This window comes from Gouania willdenowi, chromosome 6 (genome assembly GCF_900634775.1).
Source record: "Gouania willdenowi chromosome 6, fGouWil2.1, whole genome shotgun sequence".
In the NCBI taxonomy this organism is placed as follows: Eukaryota; Metazoa; Chordata; class Actinopteri; order Blenniiformes; family Gobiesocidae; genus Gouania; species Gouania willdenowi.
In genome coordinates this window covers 31930785-31941913 of record NC_041049.1, presented here as the reverse complement: position 1 = coordinate 31941913, position 11129 = coordinate 31930785, and the positions used below count along the sequence as shown (strand labels likewise).

At 41.9% G+C, this 11129-nt stretch overlaps 1 pseudogene; it reads right to left on the bottom strand.

Moving 5' to 3' along the window:
- Nucleotides 1-2430: 2430 nt before the first annotated feature.
- LOC114464210 (uncharacterized) lies at nucleotides 2431-9145 on the bottom strand (annotated as a pseudogene).
- Between the last annotated feature and the right edge of the window lie 1984 nt (nucleotides 9146-11129).

Sequence of the window (11129 nt, the reverse complement as noted above, 5' to 3'; positions counted from 1 at the left end):
AAATTAAACTGATCTTACCTTTATAGGCTCAGTTTCCTCCTTTGTTTTCAAATCCATTTGAACCTCCATTCATGGTGGTTTTTATCATCAGAGAGTCTTGCATTTTTAATAAATCCACTGTTATTTGGTCTGTTTTAATCTCTTTCTTTCTCACTCACTTTGTTCTCTATGTTCCACGTGTCGGTTTCGTCAAAACAAAGCAGCATCTTTAATGTTTCCGTTACGTGTGAGTAAAATTACCGCAATGTACCGACACTGGCTGTAAAGAGCAACTTATTATCTTTCATAAACTGGTGGAATTTCTCCGATAGAGCAAATATGAGCAGAGTTACGGTCATTTAAATTAATGTGATGCGTTCAGGGGCCCTGGGAAACCCAGTCCGTGAAAAGAGCACGTGTCTGGGTAAATCTTGGTTTATAGTTACCCTACGCAACAGAAAATATGAAATTAACAGAATGTACTGTTAACAACAAACCCAGAGTCGCTTAATGGTGACGTAATGCCATACGTGTGTCATAAATTAACGTGATGATGTGTTTCTCTGTGGGAACCGAATTGAGCTGGTGATCACGTCCGTTCTACCGTGCCAGAAAAGGGACAGGGAGGGGGGGATTCCTGCTGTGAGCTTGGAACGGCCCCAGTTGCCAGTGTGACTACACCCTTATTTACAATGGGATCTTCCAATCCAATCCAACTTTATTTGTTAAGCACTTTAAAACAACCACAGCTGACCAAATAGCTGTACAGATAAATAAAATACATAGCAGCTCACATGAGATAAAAAAAAACTACATTTAAAATACAAAACAAATTAAAAGTCATAAAACATGAAACATAACAATAAATTAAGAAGCATAAAACATGTCAAGGAATGTAGTAAAATAAATAAAATTGATGTCTTACCAGTTGTCAAATGCCAAGGAAAAGAGATGGGTCTTAAGAAGTGATTTAAAAACAAGTAGAGAAGAGGCCTGTCTAAGGTGCTGAAGCAGATTGTTCTATAGTTTTGGAGCACAACAGCAAATGCACGGTCCCCTCTGAGCTTCCCTTTAGTTTTTGGTACTCTCAGGAGTAAATGATCAGCTGACCTGAGAGAGCGGGTAGGCATGTAAGGGTGTAGCGACTCAGAGAGGTAGGGCGGGACAAGACCATTTATTAAAAACTCTTAAAAGAGCTGATTTGGTGCTGTGCAGGGATTTTAAAACCGGATAGAAAAACCTCAAAAATGTTATGCTCTTCTAAAAAGGCCATTAATTGACTATGAACTATCTTTTCTAGGGCTTTTGAAAGAAAAGGCAGTTTGGAGATCGGCCTGAAGTTAGCAAGACCTGCAGGATCCAGACCAGGTTTTTTAATCAGAGGTTGCATTTCTGCATGTTTAAAAAGTTCATGGACAAAAATGGGGAAAACACTGCTATTAATTATTGTAATAGCAGATGATTAGAGCCCTAGTACAAGTGCCCTTATCAATAAAAAAGTGAAGAAAGTTTTCACAAACAGCAGGAGAGGCCTCCATGCAGACAGTCTGTGGGGCATTAAAGGGGAGCTATCATGTTTTTTTCAGGCACATAGTACCAGTCTATAGCATACTCAAATAACTCTGCTACCCAAAATTGTTTGGAAAATTCAGCAAATATCAAAAATAACTTAGACATTTCCCACTGTAACAATATTGTTCATGGTGCTTCGTTTTCACCTCTGTCTCTTTAAGAAACTCCTGGGTTGTCTGACACGCCCATGAACACTCCCCCTTCACACACAGAATATTGTATTATAAGAATAGCACAGTATAAGCTCGCTACAACACATTAGAATGGTTATCTTAGTGAGGAATGCTAACACAATGTTTGAACTCCCTCACTTCATTGCTCCAGTGAGTGACATGATGACCAGGGAACAGTGTGTGTGTGTGTGTGTGTGTGTGTGTGTGTGTGCGTGTGGAGCCGACAGGGGAGAGAGAGGGCAGAGCACTTCTCCTTCGGCAGTAGCACTTATCATAGACAGCCCCGCTTTCATGATTTAACTGATCAACTTATGGGGTTACTAAAGGATGAGTTCACCCAGAATGTAGGCTTATTCAATAAGTTAACCTCTTTATTTTTGCCCCGGTAGAAGACAAAAATAAAAGTCTGTCGCTCTGTAGCGGGAAGGAGGGGCTGCTGCCTCGGCTCTACAGACAGTGACAAGGAGGGCGCAAGTTTTTGTCTTTTTTTTTTTTAATGCGTACATAAATGAATACAGACAACATAAGCCATTTGTTTCTTAGAAAAATATTTAAACTGTGTACATACATCTACTGATGCCTCTGGACACATCATCAGTTATGTGCCTGGTCTCATCGGGCGTTTTGGGTCTTTCAACATAATACGCCCTCCTCCAGGTGACCCAGCCGTGACTGATCAGGCCTCGGCTTGTGTCCAGATGGCTAGCTAGCTACCATGACTCCATGGCTCTCCCCTTTTGAGCCACAGCCATCTTGAGGCCCTCTCTGCCGCGTCGGTGGTACTGCAGACTGCTCTCCTCCTTCTCTCTCCCTCGATGCCCCAACAGCTGAGTGCTCTGGTTAGGGAACAGGCTGCAAAACCCCTACATCCAACCTCCACTGGGAAACACCTTGCTCTCCAACCAGCCAGCTGGCAGTCACTGACCAGTCCCGCATACTTGGAGAGCTTCCTCTCAAAGGCTTCTTCCAGGCGATCTTCCCACGGGATGGTCAGCTCCAGCAGCACTATTTGCTTACTGGCCTCAGACACAAGGACAATGTCTGGTTGCAGGGTGGTAACTGCAATGTGGCTGGGAAACTTCAGCTGATGTTCAAGATCCACCAACAGCTGCCAGTCTTTTGCAGAGGTTAGGATTCCTGCAGAGGTTCTTCTGGCTGGGTTTGGCTGCTCCCCAGCTTGAACAAAGGTGATGGTTTCCTTGGAGGGTCAGGCACGCTTCGCGCACACAAGTCCTTCGCTGATAACTTCAGCAATGGTCTTAAGAACCTCCAGCGGTACCGCCCATCTCCAAGTGCCCTGGTGCAACAGCTGAGAATGTGTTCCAGAGTTCCTCGCTTGGAACACAGTGGGCATGCTGATGTCTCTGCTATGCCCCATGTGTGCGGGTTTGATGGACTTGGGAGTACGTCATACACTGCCTGGATGAGGAATTTGATGCGATGAGGCTCGGCTTTCCACAGCTCAGGCCAAGTCACTTTCCTCTCAACCGCGTTCTCCCATCTTGTCCAAGCTCCCTGTTGCTTCATTCTCACTGCCTTGATGGTTCTTGATTCTTCCACTGCAGCTCTCACCTCCTCCTGGACAAGGTGGCACCCTTCCTTCCCGCTGGTGTTTGTTCGAGGAGATGTGTGACCACTCCCACCAGGCTCCTCTGACGCAGCCGTGCCTCTGCCTCTTGAACTGCGATCTCTGCCGTCCATTTCCTTCCAGTCCTCACTTTGATCCCTGCTTTAGCCACCTTCGGATCACGTGAGTCCCTGTACTGAACCACTTCTCTGGCTCTTGTAACCTTAAACTCCTCCTTCAAAGATTTGAAGGGCAGCTGCAGTTTATTTGTGTTCCCATAAAGTGCGAGGCTGCTCAGGCTCTTCGGTAATCCAAGCCATCTCCTAAGGTGGCTGCTTACCCTTCTCTCTAAGCGCTCCACTGTTGAGATGGGGACTGCATAGACAAGGAGGGGCCACAGGATCCTGGGTAGAATGCCTTGTTGGTATACCCAGGCTTTGAACTTTCTCGGGAAGCCTGACTTGTCCACGGATTTCATCCAGCCATCCAATGCAGTGCAGGTCAACTGAATAGAAGTTGTGTCTCTCAGGGAGCTGTCAAAAACCTTGGCCAAGCTCTTGACTGGCTTCTCTGTGATGGTCGGTATGGCTGTGCCTGTGATGTTAAAACAAAACTCTACCTTCCTTTTTCTCAGCATCATAGACCTTGACTTGGCTGGCTTGAATCACATCCGGATCCAATCCATCACCTTTTGGAGTCCTTTCAGAATCCACCGGCAGCCTGAGACTGATTCCGTCATGACTGTGACTGGATTTCGATAGGGGTCCTCTGCACTCTGGCGCAGCAGACTTGATGAGCATGTTCATGGCTCGGGAAAATAGTGTCACAGAGATAGTGCACCCTGTGATAATACCAATCTCTACCTTGTGCCAATGTGAGGTCATTGCTCCCCAAGAGACCCTCATCCTGAAATTGGTGTAATAATCAGCAATGAGGTCTCTACACTTGCTCAGGACATGATGTTTTGTCAAAGTGAGTTGAACTAGCTTGTGTGGAATGGAGCCAAATGCATTGGCCAGGTCAAGCCACAGTACTGACAGGTTGCCTTTGTTCTCTCTTGCCTCCCTAATCACCTGAGAGACCGCCCTTCTGGACAGATGTATCAATGTAGGTGTTCTGTTCCAGGTAGGTACTCAGTCGTCTGGAAACAGTGCTGAAGAAGATTTTAGCCTCAATACGCAGTAGGGAGATGATGCGGAACTGGTCAAGTTGTGTGGAGTTTTCCTCCTTTGGGATCCACACTCCTTTAGCTACTCTCCATTGATCTGGGATCCTCCCTCTTTTCCAGAAAACTTGGAGGACTTTCCACAGACGCAGCAGGAGTTTGGGACAGTTCTTATACACTTTGTATGAAGTGCCACTTGGTCCTGGAGCCGAGCCTGCCCTTGCAGTGCGAACAACCTCCCTGACTTTCTTTAGCTTGTAGGAGGATGAGTTATTATTAATAGGTTATATAACTAAGAATATTAATTATGATTATTAATGTTACTTCAAATTTTGGGGGGTGCCACTCCTTTTAACAGGAGAAATATGTCTAAGTTTTTAGACTAAACTCATCAATGTGAAACCAGGGAAAAGTGAATTCTAACAGCAACATCTACACCATAATCACAGCTTTAATGAATCAGAGGAATCAAAGATTATGTTTAACTTTTTATTCAAAAGTCAACAATTAACACAGTCAAAATATCAATTGAAATGGGATAATTAAATCATGATAAAATGCATTTCTAGGCTAATAAAAGTGAGGATTATATGTGATAAAGTGAAATCACTATTCTAGGAGAATGCTAGTCTACTAAATATTGAATAAAAATGCAGGATACATATTCGAATAATAAGATCATAAAATCAAAGAATAAAATCATAAAGAGAGCTCATAAAACAAAGAGAGGAAGACAGACAGGGGAGACAAACAAACATGAATGAGATGAACCGTGTGTGGAACATGTTGTGAGTGTGTGTAAGTGTGTAGTTATAGAAGTATGGATGTGATCTATTGTGGATGAAGTTTGCTGATGAAAGTTCATTCAGGTACCTTGAAGATGATGTCAGGGTTGGACCTGGAGGTGCTGTTTGAAGAAATGCAGCAGGACGTGCCACCGTTGAGTTCTGTTGCGTTTCAACAGAGTATAGCCCCTTCAGCCATTCCAGGCGGTTCTGGCCTTCGCAGCTGGGTTAGAGAATGGCTCGTGGCTTACCCCAATGGGTCGCGGGCCGGGCTTCTTTCGGCTGTTACGCACGTCACTAGATGCTGGATTCGTCCGAACCAAGCAGCTGTTGATTCCAAAAATCTAACTGTTTCAACTAAAAATAAAATACAATAAATGAAAAGGTGGGGAAGGGAAACGCGTTGAGTATGAAACGCCAGCGTCCCAAAACTGAAGTTAGGAACGGCTTTCTTCCTTTTAAAAGCTTATCTTTGGGACTTGCCTCCCAAGAAGGAAACTTCATTGATTGGTTTAAAGTTGCCAGCATCTCAGCTGGCTGCCCTTGGGTGTGTCTGGGGTGTGTGTTTATGTGAGACAAAGACAAACAGGAGGGATGATTCCTAGATTTACACATAAACCATAATAATGAGTTCAGCATATTAAAATAATCTTTTCGACATCATATCTTGAACTATCATGTATTACGAAAGAGTTTGATACCAAACACGACTGGAAAATAGCCTAGGATCACTTTAGGAACCGGTTAATGAATTTTACTTGTAATTACTCATAAACATAAATGTCAAAAATCATGTTATGCCTTCTTTACTATATGGTTGCAGTAGATACCTCAAACTAACTTTTGTGATGTTTTCTGGTATTTTAAGCACTTTTTAAATGATGGAACATTTAAAATAGCATTCTGTGGGTATTAAATTATCTGAAAAGAGTGGAATAGGACAGACAACATTTGCAATTTCAATTTCTGTAGAAACCATTCCAATAATGTTTTCATTTGTAACTTTTCAAACATAATACAATTTCTTTGTTCACAATTCTTCACTGGGAGACATCTCAGATAAGGGGCCTAGAAAGTGTCCTTCTGTGACATCTCAACACAGGGGGTCAAAGGGCCATTGGGACAGTTCTGTGATCTTACAGCATCCCAAAAGTATCTGTTTGTAAAGGGAGGGACAAGACGGATGTTCTTCCCCCGTGTGGAGTCGTAAAAAGAGTTCGTACTGAATATTTCAAAGAGTTGGGTCAGTCTTTTCGGCTACGGTATTGGGTTCAAAGGCCGCATAGTGGGGTTAGCTATGCACCTCAAAGTTGCGGGGGCAGTTATTGTGTAAACAGTTCGTGATAAAGAAACAGGCTCCTTGGTTAATTCCTGCTAGGAAGAGGGTCTTTAGGCTTGATGTGGTTTGGTTCCCTACAAGCTGCAGCTCAGATGTGTCAAACTGCACCTCAGGTTCAGGGGGGTCTATTAGGATGTTACATTCTCCAAGCTCCTGTTCCCTTGCAGGGTCGCTGTACATCTGCGTCAGATGTTGGTCTATTTCTTCCTGCGAGGATGCAAGTTTACCACTGCGCTTCTGCCCCAACAGATCCTTGGAGAACTTAAAGGGGTTGGAGATAAAGGTTGCGCGCTTGCGGGCTCTCTCACGGCTCCGCCTCCGATGCCACCCTGATCTTTTCCCGTAGGATGCACATTAGCTGGGCCAGGCCAAAGCGATTCTCGTCTACGGCCTCCTTGTATTGGGACTTCAGTACCTTCATCTCCTTCCTGATGTTGTGAATCCTCACAGCTCTTTGATTTTTAGAGTAAGTTGTTCCGGATCTTTCCTTCTCCTCCTCGCCGAACCACACAGCTGCGATACTGACAATGATTATTGTCAAGCCTTGTAGCTTCCTGTCAGCCTCCCTCTTTACCGTTGCCTCCAGAATTTGGTCTACGTCATCATCAAACTACTTCCATACTGAGGACATGCTAGCTGCCGGCCATTTGATCCACCTACTGTCAGACTTGATGCTCAAGGCATTAGCGTCCAACACTTGGAGGTTCCGGGCACTATAGGGTGACTCCGGGCCTGGCCTCTCCTGCGTCTCACCAGGTTGACAACCTGTGCGTTGTGTTGCTTCTGCTCCCAATGGGCACTTTATCCTCGCTCGGTGAATCTTTAGGCCGTGGATGTTCTTGCAAATTTTTACGCATGTACACTGCTTGCTCGTAATCGATTGTCCAATGCTAAAAATAGGTAAATTAAGAGCTAAATCTGCAGAGGTGGGCTGAACTAAGGAAGAGAACATAGGAGGGGGGAGGGGCTAGTCCAAAAAAGCAGGAAAATGGCTGCTGGCAGGAGATTTTGTCACGGTTTGTTGTGGGTATGGACCCAAATGCAGGGAAAGATGGAGGCAGGATGCAGGAATAGCATTCTTGGAGCAAGTCCATGTTTATTTACCAAACAAAAGTAACTTAAATCCAACGAGGCAGGAGGTACAGGGAACAAAACGCAGCAGGACACGAGGAGGAGAGACAACATCCAAACACAATGATCCCGCAACCGACTGACTGAACTGAGGGAGTATATATACCCTCCTCTGACTTGACGAGGGAATGAGGAGCAGCTGTGGAGAGTAGAAAAACTGGGCAGGCAGAAAAACATGAACAGGAACAGGCAAAATCAAGGAACAGGGAGTGAATAAGGAGGTAAACAATGACTAACTAAGCAGACTCATGACAGACTTAAAATAAACAAAGACACAGAATAACTAAACTCCCAACAGAACATAACAGATTTAAAGATTAAAATACGTGAATCAATCTGAGAAACACTGGAGGCATGATTTTCAGGAGGGAATGACACACTAACATGATATAAAGCTTGAAAAAGTGATTTTTACGTTAGCCCCCCTTTAAGAACCATGTCAATAATGTTAAACAAAACACAAGGCTTGTGACAGTTTGACACAATAATATCAGAGAAATGTTTTCTTTTAGCATATTTCACAGTTGTCTGATAATGACGCAAACAGTCCCTTAACATTTGAAATGACACCTGCAGTTTGTCCTTTTTCCACTTGCACTCAGCTATACGCACTCACTTCTAACAGCATGAGTCGTGTCGTTTGATTAGAGCTGGTTGTCCGCATCTTGATGTCGTCCTTGTGTTGCCCTTGGGTCAAAATGACCCAACTATGTGTTTATCAGCGAACAAAATAATGTGATATTTTTCTCTCTTTTTTGAAATTCAATAACTCCCTACTTTATCCCTGATATTAGAAAAAGTGTAATGTTACCATTATACATTACCATCTAAGCCAGTGGTTCTCAAACTTTTTTGGCTTAGTACCCCCTTTCTTTTATTTCTCAATCCAAGTACCCCCTTTGTCCGACTACAACATTTTGCTGAGAAAACTATTTAAAAACAACTATAGAGCATAATGATGGAATTAATGAGTGATAACACACATTTTTAAGAATCACATTTTGTAAATAAGTGCAAAGAAACAGTATTTTAGTGCAGTGGTTTCCAACCTTTTGTGGATCATGACCTTATTTTGATTTTAATAATTTACTGCATTTTAGTTGAACTAGATTTTTATTTCACAATGTGAAAGTAGAGAAACACAGTTGTTTAAGATTGTGTGTTGATTTAATTAATTAAAAAAAAAGAATAATCATTAAAAAAATTCAAAAATGTATTGAAATTTTTCCAAAATTTTAGGCAAACCCACATGGGGTCCTGACCCCGAGGTTGAAAAAACTTGATTTAGTGGATCCTGAATAGATTTATTTTTATATTTTTTTTTTATCATTTCTGGTCCTCTCAAGCCTGCGGTGGGACCAAGACTCTTTATTTGTACATTTTCCTCTCTCTCTCTCGCTCTCTCTCTCTTTCTAGTACCCCCTGTAGTGCCATTGCGTAGTCCAAGAGGTACACGTAACACGTACCCCCATTTGGGAAACACTGATCTAAGCTATACTAAAAAAGTTTTTTTAATTGTCCTCGGGTCAAATTGACTCACCAGTCAAAGTTTGTCAGAGAGTCTCACATAAAAATGTGAAAAAGCTTTAGTTCTGTCTTCACCAGCATAGTTCACTGCACGTGACTACCCAGGGGGGTGGAACTGGTTATAGAATCCTGACATATAGGAAATAACTGTAAGTGGTCAGTTACACATCCTATACAAAGTGAAAAACTGTAGCAATTGCTACTTATGACCAAAAAGTAACAATGTTGTTTGTATGAGTATATAAACAGAGACAATAAACCTGCCGCAGACCCCAAATCATCACCGTGCACCGTACATATTGCATGTAACACTGCCAAACAGGTCCTAGAACAGATTTTTTTCAAACATCCAGCAAGAAGACTTTGATTCCGAGGAGAAAGTGGAGGAGGTATCGGAATAATTAGATGGGGAGAAATATAACCTGGAGCAAGATTCATCATCTTTAGGAGAGGAAGAGGAAATTCTTCCATTTGGAAAAACGAAACAAAAAAAACAGCAAAATGTTCCTCTCTAAGAAATTGCATAGTCGTTGCAGGCATGTAACACGCATGGCACAATGGCAGCACGAAATGTCTTAAAGATGACCCCAGATCACGAAAAAATAAACCAAAGACAAAAATGACTCATTCGAATGACAAAAATGACTCATTCGAATGATGATAATGCATTCAAAGCAACTTGCTGCTAATTTCATAAGCAATATTAATTCATATACAAATAATTTCAGTTGAATTAAGTTTCTGCAGAAAAAAAAACATTTGTTTTACTTTTTTTTAAAATATAAATTATGCTGATTAATTTTAAGAAGGTTAGTGAAGGTAGGTCATTTTGACCTGGAGGACCAGGGCTGTGGCAAATAGTGATTTTTTTTTATGTTTCTGTGAATGCATCAGATTAGTCATCTATAGCCTCTTGCCAGAAATCTTGACAAACAACAATTAATAATAAAAGTAACAAATTATTTTATTGATGACAAAACCCCAGAAAACTCCAGACGTCGTCTGGGATTCAGTACTTGAGACAAAACAGAAGTAAAATCAGTTCACACCAGCAGAACAGCCATAGGTTGGCCATCAGAGCTGCTGCTGACCATAGGGCAGGAATGGGACTATGTGACAGACTCCCCATGGAAGTCCTCTGGGAACACATAGTTTTTCCTCCTCCTGGCTGCTTCCAGAGACAAAGACACAACTGTAATGTTGGACATTTTAAAATACTTAAAGTCAGGCCATCTAGGAGAAGCAGTTCAGCTTTAGGACTACTGTATACGATGATTTGTGTTTTAGGGGTTCGTATGCCTACTTTGATAATTCAGTCTGTTCACATCTGTCTTTAGTGCAACAAACAGCTATTTGATGAAGCACCACAAAGAAGAGAAGAAGGCTATAGCATGTATCTTAATATCTGAATGAAATGTCTGCAAGCACACATTAGAATGAGCTCAAATGAAAGATTACACTTTTTCAAGACTTTAAATAATAGATCCAAATGTCTTGCGCAAAATTGGATTAAAAGAAAATGGGTTATTGATCCACTGGCAAATGGCTGAGAAGATGGATGGATTAATTTTTTGTTTTTTGTTTTTGTTCCATCAACAATTTGTGTATTTTTGAATCTAATCAACTAGCCACATACATTAGCATTTATATTGAGAGAGATATCTGTTGCATTAAACACGCTTGTCAAACCATTACACCTGTAAAATATTGGTCTAATCTTTGTTCTGTTATTCTAAAAATGTCTTTTTCTTTAAATCTTTACCACTTCCAAATTAACAACAAAATAATCCAATGTTGGAAATCCAAAAGTTTTTCCTCTGATTCAGTGAATACAGTATGTCTTCATCGATTGTCCTCAAATTCTGACTGATCCTCAAAAAGTCTTAAAAGG